The sequence below is a fragment of the Triticum aestivum genome, chromosome 3B (assembly GCF_018294505.1).
Source record: "Triticum aestivum cultivar Chinese Spring chromosome 3B, IWGSC CS RefSeq v2.1, whole genome shotgun sequence".
NCBI lineage: Eukaryota > Viridiplantae > Streptophyta > Magnoliopsida > Poales > Poaceae > Triticum > Triticum aestivum.
The window spans coordinates 539,240,515-539,257,826 of record NC_057801.1 but is presented as its reverse complement, the minus strand read 5'-3'; positions in this window follow the sequence as shown (position 1 = coordinate 539,257,826).

The window sequence follows — 17,312 nt, the reverse complement described above, 5'->3', positions numbered from 1 at the left end:
CATTATCGAACGGAGGGAGTAGCTCTTTCTCTCTCTCTCTGCTATCTCTCATGGGCCTCCCCTCTCACTCAAACTCTCTATACCGACGGATTATACGCTCACTGTGTCAGCGTATAGCTCCGTATATTGTTTAGTTGACCGGCCAACCAATCCACATGTTGCCTTGTCAGCTCGTGTTCTGTATCTTCGTGTGCTGACCCATGTGGCAGTGGGTGAAAATTAGTAAACTAGAGGCCCATCTGACACGCGGTGAAGTAAACAAAGTTGAAACCACTCGGGGTAGCACCCCGCACGCTAGTAAATTGAGGGTGCATTGAGGACAAACTTCTTGCGCACGAAGGATGCACTCGCGCACAATTCACCACTGCGCGGCGGCATGCACAGAAGGACGCACTTGCGCACACCCAGCACACAACACACACCAGCACACGTGTACACCAGCGTCGCCACCGCTTGAGATGGACGGCGAGGTAGCCAACAAGCGGAGGTGGCTCGAGCCAAAACCTCATCCGGCGAGCCTGGACTTCATCAGTAGCCTCCCCGACGACATGCTGCTCGTCATCATCGGCCTCCTCCCCACCAAATCTGCCGTGCGGACCGCCCTGCTCTCCCGGCAGTGGCGCCCCCTCTGGCACTGCGTCCCCCTCAACCTCACCGTTGACAGCTGCCTCTGCGACGGGGATTGCAAACGCATGGCCGCAATCTCCAAGATCCTTTCATCGCACCCTGGGCCAGCCAGACGCCTTGACATCCGCATGTTCAGTACCAACTGCAAGGTCCAACCCAAGTTCGATGAGTGGTTCTTATCCCCCGCCTTAGATCAGCTCGAGGAGCTCAGCTTTGAAGCTGGACGATGTCGCTCTCTGCCGCCGTTCGCGCTCCGCCTCACGCCAACGCTGCATCGCGCCAGCTTCAGCTCCTGCTATCTTCCCCAGATTAATGTCGCGCCCGCCCTTCTTCTCCCTCAACTCAAGTAGCTTGACCTCTTCGACGTTGTCATCTCGAAGAAGGCTATGGAGCACCTGCTCCGCAGCTGTACTGCGCTCGAGTACCTTCGTCTTGAGCAGATCCACGGGTTCATTAGCCTCCACATCGCCTCGACGAATCTCCAATGGATTTATGTGTCTTGCTGGCCCCACAACAAGACATCAATTGGAAGAGATCACTCCAGCTGTTCCACATCATGGTTATTGAGAATGCGCCTTTCCTTGAGAGATTGCTTATGTCGGATCTAGAAGGTCCAACAAAAATCAGGGTCATTGACGTGCCGAAATTGACAGTGTCGGTGTATTCGTCTGCCAAATTCTCCGAACTCTTTATTGGATCCGTAATCAATCAGGTACAACACTCATCTTCTTCTCCGTCTTCTTGAAATTCACATTTTTAAATTTCTTCTTGATGTATTTACGACCGTCTTCCAGAAAATGATTCCCACAAGCTTGACCCAGTCCATGCGCACAGTGAAGATCTTAGCACTAAAATCTATCGGCCCCAATCTGGATCAAGTTGTTAGATTCCTTACATGCTTTCCGTGCACGGAGAAGCTACTCATCGAGGTGAAACTTCTTTCCTATAAGTAAACGGTAATCACAACGTAGCTCAATTTTTTCGTAATTTTCCCAAATTACGATGACAAGTGTAGTGTTCAAAACTGCATCTATGCACTGCACCGAAAGAAATGTTTTTAGTATTTTTTCTCACGTGATCGCCTGCATCGTTTTTATGTTGTACTACTATAGTAGCCTAGGCTAGTCATAGTGGAAAGTAACTTAGACTACTCCAGTAACTCTATGATTACCCTAAGAGCAAGTACTACCTCCGTACTGTTTATTCTTCCAATTTTGTAGTATCAAAATTTGACCATATATTTAACTGACAAAATGTTAATGCATGTCACTAAGAACTATATCGGTGGATTCGTATTTGAACATAATTTGAAATGGTGTAATTTTTAGTGACATGCATTGGCATTTTCTTGGGTAAAACTATGGTCAAAATTTTATACTAAATACAAGGTAGTATTCCCTCCGTCCCAAAATTCTTGTCTTACATTTGTTTAGATACGGATGTATCTAACACTAAAATGTAACCAGATACATCCGTATTTAGACAAATTTAAGACAAGAATTTTGGGACGGAGGGAGTACAAAAGTGGGCTATGTAGGCCAAAACATGTGCCAAATTCACTTGTGATGCATTTGGCATCGATGCCCCTCCATTGCTCACCTGGTGCCCCAATCTGGATCACCTACTTTGCCCGGTGCCAAATTAACTCCCGCAATGAAAAAACACTGCGTGGGAGAGAGAGAGGATTGAGGCAATAAAAAACACTTGTTTGGGAGAATGAGAGATAAGTGTAGTTGGTTTGATTGATTTTTTTATACATGTAGGTCTGTGTGAACAGCGGTGCCAACTCTCTCACATCGTGAGAGTGGTGCCAAAATCTTTTCATTTGACATCAATGTGTATTATGTGGCATACTTTTGCGAAATATGTCATTGGCCACATAGTGGAAGGCAACAAATGCCCAAGCTCTTCATGTGCTCCTAGTTAAATGAGAGGAAACACACACACACACACACACACACACACAGAGAGAGAGAGAGAGAGAGAGAAATATCACTAGCCAGCCAACCCTATCGTATGAGCAAATGATATTGGCACCTCTTGATGACACGGCAATCTTATGCAGCCAGCTGCTCTAATATGTTCTCTTCTTTTGCAGATAAAAAAAGACCCGAAAGTGAAAAATGTGCTTCACTATAACAATCTCATCGAATGCCTTGATCTCCATCTTACAGAAATGGATTTGATCGACTACCGAGGCAGCACATCTAAGATCAAATTGGCCAGGTTCTTTATTTTGGAGGCAAGTGTGCTCAAGGTAATGAGGTTTGGCGTTCTCTGGCGCAACAATGAATAGCGTGCTGATCACCGCAAGCGTCTAAGCCTAAATGACAAAGTCTTCGCAGAAGCTGAATTTGTTTTTGAAACATCAAGTGGCCAGAGACTCGAAAACTTATTTGCCCATTAGTGACTTGTCAGGGCGGTGGATTTTAGTTTGTACGATAATGCTGCATCCACCTAAAGTAACGAAAGTTCTTACGTAAACTTCCTAGTAATTCCCTCTTCGTAGGTGCAGCATTACTCCTAACATTTCTAATATCAGTTTGAAACTTTTAATATTGCCGTGTCCTATTCCTGCGTTTTCAAAATCCTGCGAATCAAACAGGTCCTGAGTTGGTGATGATGTTGTGCCTCCCATCTTTCACCAATAGCCGTCGGATCTAGATCTAGCGCATACAAACCAAGCTTCTCCATTTTTGCAAAAAGATGCACGCACGTGTTCCCTATTTACAAACAACTCCTTGTCTCTCACAATCAGCCTTATCTCCTCCCCACCACATCTAGAAGGTCGTGGAAAAATCTGGCGCGATGGCCGCTGCCGGAGCCGTCCACCCCCAATCTTGGTGTTCCGTGCAATGCACGGGCATCTACGCACGGGAAATTATGTCGAACAGGGCTAGTTGTAAGAAGGCTAGATCTACAGCCATGATGATAGTGACTGCAGACGGTGAGGCTGACTATGGTATGCCGAACACGGCGCCTATACTCAGGTGTCATCTCCAGCGTAGGGTCTTGTCATTTCACTGTGAGGAGTAGCACGTAATAATTTGACCAGCGGGTAGTACAGTGCTAGTACTCCTACTACTACATTGGTAGTACTACTACTAGTACTAGTAGCACCACCGTCTGGATTTAGGAGTACTACCACGTCCATCTGGATTTTAGTATTTGACTAGCAATATCTAGTAATGCATGTCACAAAAAATGTACTACTCCCTCTGTAAATAAATACATGTTGTTTTATTCCTATTGGCAAGAGAACTTAATGTTTTTTGCTAACTAGAGTACTAATAGGATTACATGCAATGAACTAAACACTGCATGTCATGTTATGTAGTCTCAAGTCATTGAAAGCATGCACAGGCCACATCTCTCATTGGTTGATATGTCACGAAATAAGAAACAAGGAGGGAGTTAATGCACCGTGCCTAAGTGTTTTGGGATTATTTGGTTTTCGTAAGGTGACTTACACAACATTTTTGTTTACATGCATTAACATTTTATTAGTTAAATCAAAGGTCAAAACTTGGCGCAAAATGCAAAGGGGACCAATAAACTAGTAAACATCAAACTTCTCACGTTTGGCCCCAACTAGAGGTCCGGTGAGATGACTATACTGCACCGGCACGGAGGGGGACGCAGCTTCATTGACTTACGGCAACTGCCTTTGGGTGAATGACATGTGGGCCCAGGGGGTGGCTGGCCCACCTATCATACAGCCAAAGGCAGGTGCAGTAGAGGGCCGAGGAGTAGTACGAAATCCTATGCACCTAAGCATGCTAACCAAGGGCAAGAGTGATCACTCGAATCGCAAGATCAGTTGACTAGAAGCTAAGCTAGACCCATGGAGGCGATGAGCGCGAGCATCAGCCGACTGTGCCAGATGGTCCACGACGCCGGCCTGCAACCCGGCATCAAGGAACATCTCCAGGTAGTATTGCTTGAGGCCGCCAGGGCGAGGGGCCGCTTGGACGACAGCTTCGTCTCCTTGTTCGACGAGGTCCTCATCGGTTTCCTCGACAAGTTCACCATCGTCAAGAAGCTCGCGGACGACTTTGACGTAAGCCTCCAGCCGACGCGCCCAGGCTCTACGATGCCCGCCACCCTCAACGGCCACTATGGTGACAACCTCTTCGACGCACTGGTGGCCCTGCGACTGCCCGCCGTCGCTCCAGAGAATGTCCACCTCGAGGTCGCGCTCGCCGCGCAGTGCCTGGCGCAGCAAGACACCATCGACATAATCACCCACGTCTATGCGCAAATCGTCCACAAGGACTACTACATGCAAGAGGAGGACGATAGGACGCTGGCCTTCTTGGACCGCAGGGCAACCTTGGATGGCACTGTTCAGAAGCACGTTGAGCTCACCGCCAACACCGCTGCTCCTCACACGTTGGTTGGTGACCCGGCGCACTAGGGCGTGAGGATGTCGTTGATGGATCCATATGTATTTTTATCTTTTCGTCAAATCCATGTAGTAGTATATGATACTACAGTGATTATCTTACATTTCGCATCAACTACATAATTTTCGTACGTACTCCATGCATGAACGGCGCCAGAACCAAACTTCTCATTACTCAAGGAAAAATCGTTATTTTCTATCTATCGGTCGCACCATGGAGCAGAACCAAATTTTACAAGTTACGAGTTCAAAAGAAAAAGCCTGCCGTGTTCGTGTCGCACCCCCACACGGTTGGTCCGGTATGCCGCTCAAGCGGGAATGCGTGCAGTGTTGCATTTTCACTTACAAGTGGGACCGCAGTTGAGCAAACCGACTATCAGCAAACCCCCACCCCTCCCACCGCGCGATGGCTAAGAAAACAGGAGGGAGAAGAGATGGTTGTAGCACGGACTCCAAGAAATTGGTGTCGGATGGGACTCGTGTGGGTGGCGTGTGCCGTACTGCTAGACGTGAATGCTAGTTATGGTCCATGCCACCCCACTATATCGATCCTATATCGAGGTATTTAGAACAAATTTCCTGCAGTCCATGCTCAGCCCTCCTCTATCTCTCTTCTCAGCCAGCCAGCGGACGCACAGAGCCCATCGTCTGTTTGCTCACATGTGGTCCCACGTGTCAGTGAAAACGCAAGCGTACCCACTAAACCTGCACATCTTTCACCTCGACGTGTTGGTGATGAAAAACAAATCCAATAAAGATCTTCGGTGGCCGCTTTCGGAGTTACTCAAGAGTAGTAAGATTCTATTTACAGTTTAACCCAAGATGCACATCTCGTGGCTTCAACTACCACTCTATTTTCTTTCATGACACGACCTGGATGCTGGATGTCCCACGTGTCGGCAAAAGGAGGAAGAACCCGACCAAATCTTCGGTTGTACTCTCGGATTAGACTAGTTGTGCTAACTTAAAAAATTTATTGTGTAGTCCCTCCGTTCCAAAATACTTGACTTCCATTTGTCCAAAAATGGATGTACCTGTATACTAAAACATGTCTAGATACATATATATTTGGACAAATAGAAGGCATGTATTGTGCAACGGAGGGAGTAGAATGGATGCAAGTTTTTGTATTGGGAAGAAGAGTACATCCATATATTGATAGAGCGCAATTTAGTAGATGTTCTATCACTTTTAGCTAGCACAGAGGCTAGAGATGAGATTAGTGCACTTGTTCATACTCCTACTAGAATAGAGGCTAGACATGAGACTAGATGCGAGGAAGCAACGTCTACTTCTTCACACTCGAAGAAGAAAAAAGCACGCAAGATCGAGCCTCCGCAGATCAACAATGAATGCATCGAGTAGGCACTAATCCAACTTACAGGAGTAGTATTCTTGTGGTTCTTGTTTTCTTTGGTCTTGCTTTTCTAGTCAAAATTATCATTGGAGTTCGTGCAAAATGGGGGTCCGTTTGGGGTCGTGCGTTGGAGTTGGCCTTACAAGTGGGACCGCAGTTAAGGAAACCTACTATCAGCAAACCCCCACCTTGCCTGCCACGCGATGACTGAAGTTAGAGAAACGACGAGGTTGAAGAGATTGCTCTAGCACGGACTCCAAGAAATAATATGGTGTCAGATGGATTTCGTGGTGGTGGCGTGTGTCGTACTCCTGGACGTGAATGCTTGTTCTGGCCCATGCCACCCTACTACTCCTACTATATAGTACTAGTATCGAGGATTCGAGGTGCTGGTTATGTACAGCGAAGACATTAACATATGGCTACAGTAAAAACACCCGCCCGACGCGCGAAGCATGTGAAGCTAGTACAAATAGTGTACTACTATTGTTGATTGGCCTCATCCGATAACCTGTTGCAATGCATGTACAATTATGTATTCGGAAAATATTTTTTTGCCTCGTCGCACCACTCACTCAGAGAAGCGACTCGAAAGCCATTCATAAATTTGGTAAGTTTATCACAGGCATATCATTTTATTACATACAACAGGTCATCAACCCACATCGACAACGACGATACATTATAAATACTAAAGTTTTCACCACACAACAAATAACAAGCAATGAAATGAACTTCAACTCAACCATTCCTCGGCGTTGGAAACGCTTGCTTTGAACCACAAGTGATTCTCTGGGACGGGCCATCCATTGTCGATTTGGAGACCAACGCAGGACTGATCATCCAGGCTGAAGCGGCCTACTATATCAGTACCAGGGTAGGGAACCACCCAAATGTCCGAGGTATAGACACAGTTGCTTCTCATAAATGGTAGTAACATTGTGTCAAGAGCAGTTGGATCGCCTTTCACCATCATTGGATAGTTTTGTCCAAGGAAGAGCGAGTTTTCTCCAAGACTATCAATTCTGAACCAGGGAGAAGGAGTTGGCGCTAGCACACTAGTATCCATCCCGAATATCATGCAACGGGTGTTGGAATAGGTCCGGAGGGTGCGACCATGGGAGACTACACCTGCTTCCTTAGCAGTAACATCATTAGTGGGCTGTATACACACAAGAAGAGGTGATCCATCGGAATTAGTTGCCAGGCACCAAAGAGTATATGGGCGCTGCTCTTCCTCATGCTCGTGATCATCACCATCGTCATCTCCCCCTTGGTTATAAAAATTTTCAAGTATAGGTGGTGGAATGTTCACAGGACCTTGGAAACACAAGAAGAAGGTTAACGGTGCCACGAGTGGTGGCAGCAAACACAAGGCCCTCGTATTGAATTGCATCACAGTACTCATCCGTGTACAGAAACTGATTTTTGAGCAATATCCATCGAGTCAAACCACCAAGGAAAACAACAAGCTTGTCAAAGATAGCAACAACTTCATAGTTGTTGTAATTCCAAGAGCGGTTGGGAACTCAACAAATTGCTATCTTCTGCAGAAGACAGTCACCATGATCGTATTTGAACATGCGTACAATACCGGTGTGCTCAACCTCTGGGCAGTCTGCTGAGATTTTTGGAAGTGGAACCCGGTCACGAGTGTACACATTCACAAGTTCCCACTCGCGGTTGGACCCAATGTAAACAACTCAATCTCCATTTGCGCCTGCCCAAGCCTTGCCCTCAAGCGATGGCATCTTAACATCATACGTATCATTATCAAGCGGCATCAACTTGCACAGGGCGAGGCCTCTGTCGTGCCGGCGCCAGTCATCAGGGTCAAGGCGAAGAAGATATGGGAGATCAAACCGCTCCTTGACTCTTGGGTTCCTTGTAATGATGTTATTAGTTGAGTCGAGAATGGGCTTGAACGAACCTGCCATGCTAGCCGAGGTGATGACGTTGCACCGATCAATGAGTTCCTCCACCACGTCATCTTTCAGATTGGGGCAAGAATAATGGTGTCGTTTCCGGCCTGTTCCCTCCATGGAGAAGACGATCGAACAATGGCAGAAGAAAGGGTGAAGGGCTAAAGGAAAATGGAGGAGGGAGAGGAAGAGCGTGCGACAGCAGTTCCAAATCGAGGGGAAGGCAAAGAGTCAGTGGACGGTTGCCAGTTTGCCACGGTTCACGAAGAGGCGCCCCAGCATACACATCCATTCGGAAATACTCCTATTACTCGCCGTCGTCTCACTAATATGTTGGAACGGGACCACATGCCAACGAAACATGGTGTATAATTTCTCGTGCAAAATGCGATCTGGCCGCTTGGCCTGAGGTTCCGCATTAGTTATCGACCTTTATTTTTTTAATGGCGTGTCGTTCAGTTTTGAAGCACGACTAACTGGTACTGTACGCAGAGAAAATATAAACTACTCTACCACTACTCCACCTCCAGTACTAGTAGTATAAAAAGATATATAGGCTGGAGCTTCAGCGCTTTCTTGCCAAGGGCTGCCCACTTGATTCTCACACTACCACGCTCTCTCTAGATCTAAAAAAGACGGCCCCTCTCTCCCTCCTCGCCGGTGGTCACAGATCTGCCGGGGAAGAAAAGGACGTGCAGCGTTCACGCACTCATCATCGGCGAGCGAGGTCACGCACTGACGACAAGGCCGTCCTCTCAGACCTAGCACCCGCGCGGGATGGCCTCCGTCCCCAAGCTCGTTGTCGTAGTGTGTGCGGAGGACGACGACCACGAGCGAAGCCACTTCCCGCCGACCCTCGGGTATGCTACCTCTTTTCGAACCATACCCTTGTTTTATTGCCCCATCTGCCACGTCGTTGCATGTGGATCTTTTTCCACTCCACCATCTTCCCAATTTGCTATCCTCTGCTCTGCTGGCCACGCAGACGAAAACCATAATTTGCACTATTAAAGAAAACCCTACTTCATGCAGACTAATCCATGTCTGGGTTGAATAAGGAAAGGAAGGGAGACTGTACTGTCCAAGAGAGTAGGCATCGAACCCGCATCTAGGTTGAAAAGGGGAAATCGGTAGCTAAGGAACGAGTCTCATGTCTCTTGGTTGAAGAAGGGTAGAAAGGCATGACAACGCAATAGAGAATGACCAGGTCGATCGGTTTGTTGTCCTCACATAGGAAAAAGGTGGCTAAAGAGAACAAAAATGGGACGTAATCCACATATGCTGCCTGGATATTTGTTGCTCTGGGCAACCATACCTCCCTCACCACTCTGCGTGTGTGGAGGTACATCGTATTGGTGCGCCCACTATCCAAATGGGCCTCCCATGCTCTTATTGCCACTTTTGTTGTTCTTACTATAACGCCAGCAGTCAAGTCAAGCAATGCTATTGCTAAAGTGATGCCACATTTAGCTAATGCCGCTCTCAGTCTAATGCCACCGATAAATTTAAGCCATGCCATTTAATGTCACTGGATTATTTCAGGGTTAGCTGTTGATTGTGGATGTATTAAAGATTTTTCAGCTAAGGCATTCTAATGCTATTGCACAGCCAGTATACCAATGATGAAACTTGTTACTACCTTCAGATTTTTGCACTGTTAATGCTTATAGATTACATACCTCACTTTCATGAGATAAGTTAAATTTTTTGTACAGTGTCACCAAAATGCCAAGGAGCTGATGTCATTTTATTTTGGTTAAACTGCACAGACAATTATGAAGACAAAAGGAAAGGTCAAGAGTGGGCACCTGCTCCTCCGGCTATTCTCTTGATTTGTTCGATCAAGTTTTTATGTTTGATCAATTATCAAGATTGGAATAGCAATTTTTAAGGTCCCCCGAGTTCGAAATGATATTTACCTTGGAGGTACATGGTTTGCAATTTTTTATACGGTCATTAGTTAATAATGCTAGTTACCTTCAGACTTTTGTATTTGGTTTAATGTTCATGCACAGCTAGTATACTAATGCTGAAACTTGTTACCTTTACATTTTGTATTGTTAATTCTTGTAGAAACCTTCCAGTGCTAGAGTTTATTGAAATCTGTTCAGTAAAACCGTTGTATTGTACCCTGTAATAAACTAACTACTCTAATGTTGCACTAGCCACTGGATTAGTGTATATTTGTAGTATTCGAATGGTGTTGCATTAGCGTATGGACATAAATAAAGTGTGGCAAGCTTTCCCTGATATGTGCTCAAGAAAACTACTACATGTTTTTCTAAATACTAGACGTTTGGGTACTTTAAATTGAATCGCGAAAACATCTTATATTAAGGAACAGAGAGTGTAGAGTTCACTCAAATTATCCCGGTAAAGCTAGTCACACCTTTGTTAAAATTAATGTTCATTATGTTATCGGAGGAGGTTTGTATGTTTGTCTCTAATGCCTGTCGACTACATACCTGACATCATGATGTAATGTTAAGTCATTTCCTTTTGTACAGTGTCACTAAATTGTCAAGGCGGTGATGGCATTTTATTTTAGTAGAACTGCACAAAATTTTCTTAAAAGAAGAGGAAAGGTCAGGAATGGCTCAGTTTTTCAGAAAAAAAACTATGTATGCCTTCCTGACATCAGCCGTTGTTGCTTTATTTATTCCTTCAAACAGGTGGTTAGAAACAGTCTTGCTACCTTTTCCCATTAAGAAATTGGAATGCTTATATTTACTAGGTGCTTGATATTTGTGCAGATAGAGATGTCTGACCGTTGCTATTTGGCAAACAAACAAAGTGTCCGCAATTTGCTAGTATAGTCACTGCATGCAGTGCCATTTGAAAATAGACACAAAGATTGGATAGTCACTTCATGGACTGCAGAAAAGTAGTACTGTACTATTTACTGGCCAACACTTGGTGCTTCATTGCTTTGGTCTGATTATACAATGGGCATCATTTTGCCTAAGTTAAAGTTTGTATTCTAAAAATAGTCTCGCGGTATGATCGAGAGAAGACCAAATCATATTGCAGTGGATGTTCCTCCATCATGTGTGGTTCATTCTGATGGTTCCAGCTGTTGGTGAAACCACTTACGTTTGCAAGAGGAATTGTAGACTTCACAAACAAATTTGTCTTTCAGTCTGTACTGAATGTTGGCCAAGAGAAGCATCCATGTTAGTAGGAAGAACAGATGTTTTTTCTAGATCTTTGCTTTTGGAGCTAAATATTTGTATATGATCTGTGAATTATTGAGATGCATTAACATGTTGATCTTATGTATGGGAATCGTACTAGTTAGTTTTAGTCGCGATGCAAGATCCGAAGTGGCTGATCTTTGCTTTTGGAGCTACATATTTGTATATGATCTGTGAATCATTGAGATGCATTAATAGTTACTCCCTCCGTCCGGAAATACTTGTCGGAGAAATGAATGTATCTAGACATAATTTAGTTTTAGACAGACCCATTTCTAACCATTTCTGCGAAAAGTAATTCCGGACGGGGGGAGTACTTATTTCTGTTCGCTCAGTGTTTACAAGTTACTGATCGATCACTAGCTAGCCTACAAATGTGCTCCTGGCAATTTTATTTGCGACGCAAGATGCAAAGTGGCAGTTTTTTGAATAAAAATGCCTACTTCTGAAGAAACTGACAAGCTACACTATCGATCCTACACGGATAAAAATGCCTACCTCTGAAGAAACTGACAAGCTACACTATCGATCCTACACAGATAAATAACAGATCACGCACGTACTACCTCCTTTCCGGTTTGCAGGGCTCAATTCAAGAAACAACCTACTCGATCCTACACGAATAAATAGCGGATCACGCACGTACTAGTACCTCCTTTCCAGTTTGCAGGGCTTAATTCAAACCTCTCACCAACCAAGGTACTCCCTCCTTCCGGGTTTATTAGTCCCGTGAGCAAAGCAGCAAGACCAAGGCATGGCAATAATTAACGGCATGCAAAAGTTTAAGCCTAATTAATTCCAGCGATTTAAGTGGTTGCATGCGTGCCCTCTGCTGCGACTCGTTGCATGCTGCTTCGCGTACTGCCTGTGAGCGATTCTGAGTGCCTGCATGCAGCTAGCCATAATTAAGGCAGCTAACTGATGTGAAAAAAGATACACTTTAATTGTTGCGGGATTTTTAAATCCGTGGAATCATTATTGATAAGGAGGGAGATGATTCGAGTGCACTCGTTTGACCGCCATGCCAGCGTGCGACTCAGACGGGACGGGACGGCACAGTCATAATTTCAGTTTCTCTAGTTTTCCATGGCAAGCTGGCGTGCTAAGCCATTATGCATTGAATTTTGATGACCGTCGCGCTACATTCCCCCTATAAGTACTATTTCCCGGCCTTCTCCGGTGCCACCGTGACCCAACTCGCGATATCCTCACAAGCCCCCACCGGCCCGATGTCGCTCGCCACGTTCTCCATGCCCCCGCCCGTCCGCGGTAGGCGACGCCAGAGGTGGTCACCGCCGGAACTAGTGTTTGGTTTTTCACCGGAAGGCGGGCCGAGGGAGGAGGCATTCTATCTGTCTTTATATGGCAATGCGGAGATCGAGGAGTTGTTGGAGCGCGACCGCATGGCGGAGGAGCAGGAGTTGTTGGAGCGCGACCGCCTGGCGGAGGAGCAGCGTATCGCCGATTTGCGCCGCCAGCGGGACATGGAGCAGCAACGCACCGACGCTCTGAGTCACGAGAAGAGCGCCCGCAACTGGGACGACTACATGGAGGCTGGCACTCGGCAAATAGCCCTGGAGGTTGTCGGGCATGCACGCGTTCACGACACCGATTTTTACTACCAGGTCGTCAAGTGGGTTTCCCGCTTGGAAGCCGAAGCTTCGGTGGACCACGCCGGCATGGAAAGGGCCAACGCGCGCGAGCAACGCGCCCTATCGCACCTCTTGCAAGTCTAAGGCGAGGTGCAGGACGCCGGTGCTGGCGTTTAGCGTGTATCACAGATGGCGGCCGGCGTCGTCTAGTTAGCTAAGAGTAAGTTAGTACTTGTACGCTACTAGAGTATTAGTGGGAGTAGATAGTTAACTTGGCTATGATGGTTGTTTACGTGGAAGTTCAGTACTTTATATGTGGATCAGACCTATTACTTTGCTCTGAATGTTGAACTTTCCGTTTGAACGTATGGAATGGGCTGTTATTTTTTTAAATGGTTGTATTTGTCCTCCACGGGTTTAGAGGCTGACTTGTGGGCCTAGCAAGTTGACGCGTACACAATTAGGAGATGATTGTACGTGGAGAGGATGACAACAGGGACCCGCCAAGGTCATGGCAGTACGCAAGCAAGTGCCTCCTTATTTCAAGACAATAAAAAAATGGCTCCTCCTAGTGGATTTCTGACATCTGGGTCCCATGCCATTGTCAACGTAGTCAATAAACGAGAGAATTGCACAACGAGCGGCTGACACCAGGGACCCAGCAGCTCGCCCAGTTATTTTTGTTTTGGGTTAATTTGATAAATGCCACTCCAAATCTGGTGTATCCGAGAAATGCCACCGCAATTTCCAAACTTTGAAAAATGCCATTTCATGCCATTTCTAGTGGCACTTTTTGAAGTCTGGAGTGGCGTTTTTCAAAGTTTGCAAACTGCAGTGGCGTTTTTCAAAGTTTGCAAAAATTGCAGTGGCATTTTTCAAAGTTTGGAAATTGCAGTGGCATTTTTATGAATCGCCATAATTGGAGTGGCATTTATTTAATTTGTTTTTGAGACGGAAGCAGGGTGTCAACTGGGCTGTGCGGGACACTCTGGCCTGTCTAGACAGCCTTTTCTTTTATGTTTACCATAGACCAGCCCAGTAGTTTTTTTTTCTTTCTGAAAATGGCTAGCCCAGTTTTTTTGTGATTTGTCAAGTAAGTCGCTTTATCAGGCCTATTGGGTTGCAAATCTTTCAAGATGAGGAGAGCTTCATTCGGTTGGCTGAGAAAATGGCCTATCGGTAATGAGAAATGGGTTGTACATTTTTAAAACACATTAAACTGGCAATTAGTTTCAATTATCTTTTTTTTTCATTTCGAGATTTTAAATTGCATTGATTTTTATGCGTGGACAATTTATTGGATTTTATATTGATATACATTTATTTTTAAAATCAGTCTGAATGTGACTCGAAATTTCGGGATTAAAAACAGTTCAGACCGCACCGACATATGCAAAATTTTGTATAATTTTTTAACCGAGGCCACAATATGGGCTGTAATGCTAACAAAAAGAATATGGGCTCCAAAAAAACCCGTAAGAATTAGCAAATGGGCTGTAAATTATTTGAAATAATGGTAGATGGGTTGTATGTTGTTTTCCACAGATTTGAGGCTTTCCACAGATGGCCTGTATACTGTTGGATGTCCATCCAACGGCCGTCGTGCTTCTTCAATCTCTGCTCTTCCTGCTCCAGCCGCTCAAACAAGCGTCGGCGGGACTACCTACTCCCTCCTCCCCGCGGCCGGCTGTGCTGCCGCGCAGGCCTCATCGCCCCACTGTACTCCCATCGCTGGCCTAGCCATCCCTCTACTCACCCACAGTCCCACACCTGCTGTTATTCTCCGGCGATGGCAGACGAACCAGTAAACCCTCGTACAGTCGTACTCCCCTCCGCGTGGGAAACAACTACCGAGTCTTCCCTGCCTCCGTGTCATTCCCTTCCTAGGCCTCGCCGTCATCCACCGCCCTGGTGCTCTCGGCGTGGCGTGGTCAATGTGGTCAACGACCGACATGCATCTGAAGTGGACTGTACGTGGAGAGGCTGACAGCTGGGTCCACGGCCGCACGTAAGGAAATGCCTCCTTATTATGCGCAAAATAATGTTTCCTCCACCTGACATCTGGGACCCACCGAAAGGGCCTCTGTATTTCACGAAAAAAATATTACCGCCGCTGACAGCTCGGACCCACCAGCTATATCTTCGCACGCAAGGACCTTATTACGCACAAAAAAATGAATACTCCCCCTGCTAGCTGGGACGCAGTATAGTGGGCCTACTAAGTTGAAGGGGATGAAGGGCTTTGTCAACTTAGTCAATATGCATGATTCTAGCTCGACTGACCGTACGATGTCCATCCAACGGCCGTAGTACTTCTTCAACCTCTGGTCTTCTTGCTCCAGCCGCCCAAAGCAGTGTCGGTCGTGCCGCCTGCTCCTGCCTCCCGTGGCTGGCTATGATGCCGCGGAGGCCTCACTGCCCCCATACTACTCCCACCGCTGGCCAGGCCATCCCTCCACTCCACTCCACTCACCCACACCCCTGTTATTCTGCGGTGACGGCAGCGCAGCCGAACCAGTGAACCCTCGTACTCCTCTCTACGTGGGCATCCACTGCCGCGTCTCCCCGGCTCCGGGTCGTCCCCTTCCTAGTCTTCGCCGTCGTCCACCGCCGTGGTTCTCTTGGCGCGGCGTGGTCAATGTGGTCAACGACTGAATTCCATCGGAAGAATACTGTACGTGGAGAGGCTGACAGCTGGGTCCACGGCAGCCGCAAGGAAGTGCCTCCTTATTACGTGGAAAATAATTATTCCTCCACGTGACAGTAGGGACCCACCGGACGGGCCACCAGTATTTCGCAAAAAAAACATTTGCCCTCACTGCTGGGACCCACCCGACGGGCCACCGTATTTCGTGAAAAAAACGTTTCCCCTGCTGTCAGCTCAGACCCACCGGAAGTGCCTCCTTATTACGCACAAAAAAATGAATACCCCCCTGCTAGCTGGGACCCATCTTGGTGGGAGGCTGACTTGTGGGCCTACTAAGTTAACGGGGATGGAGGGCTTTGTCAACTTAGTCAATATAAACAATTCTAGCTCCAGTGACCGTACGATGTCCATCCAACGGCCGTAGTGCTTCTTCAACCTCTGGTCTTCTTGCTCCAGCCGCCCAAAGCAGCGCCGGTCGTGCCGCATGCTCCTGCCTCCCGTGGCCGGATGTGCTGCCGCGGAGGCCTCGCCACCCCTACTATTCCCACCGCTGGCCAGGCCCTGCGGCGACGGCAGCCTCACACCGCAGCCGAACCAGTGAACCCTTGTACTCCTCTCTGCGCGGGCTTCCACGGTCGCGTCTTCCCCGGCTCCCCGTCGTCCCCTTCCTAGGCCTTGCCGTCTTCCACCGCCCTGGTGCTCTCGGCGCGGCGTGGTCAACATGGTCAAGGAACGACTTCCATCGGACGTGGACTATACATGGAGAGGCCGATAGCTGGGTCCACGGCCGCAACAAGGAAGTGCCTCCTTATTACGCGGAAAATAATTATTCCTCCACCTGACAGCAGGGATCCACCGGACGGGCCACCATATTTTGTGAAAAAAACGTTTCCCCCTGACTGCTGGGACCCACTAGCTACTTCGCACGCAAGGCTGCAAAAAAACGATTCGCCCCCCTGACTGCTGGGACCCACCATCTACATCTTCGCACGCAAGGAAATGCCTGATAGTCTGGACCACCTGGTCGAAGCATGCGTAGCGTTGTCATTCTGGTCGCGAACGTGTACGTACATATATACTGGTCGATGTAGAGGCGCGCATGTGTCATAGTATAGGCGCGCACGTGTCGTAGTAGAGGCGCGCAGGTAGCATGTACATGTACGTACAACGGCCAGGGTGCAAGAAAGAAAATACGGTCACATACATACATACAGGCAGGGTCTCGAACGCCTACTCGCGCATACGTACATGGTTGGGTTGGAATGGAGAAATAGCGTCGTCGTCGTGTTCATGGGGAGCCAACCGGCTGGGTCAGAACGGAATGCGTGGTCGTGTTCATCGGGAGGGCTTGGACGGAATAGGCGATGGAAACGAGGCCTGGCGTACTGCAGAATGGAGGAAACGGACCTCCTATGTTCGGAACAGGGTCCTGTTGATCGGGAGGGGTGTGGCGTACCGTAAAACGGAGGAAACGGACCTCCTATGGTCGAAATGGGGGTCCTGTTGATCGGGAGGGGTGTGGCGTACCGCAAAACGGAGGAAACGGACCTCCTACGGTCGAAACGGGG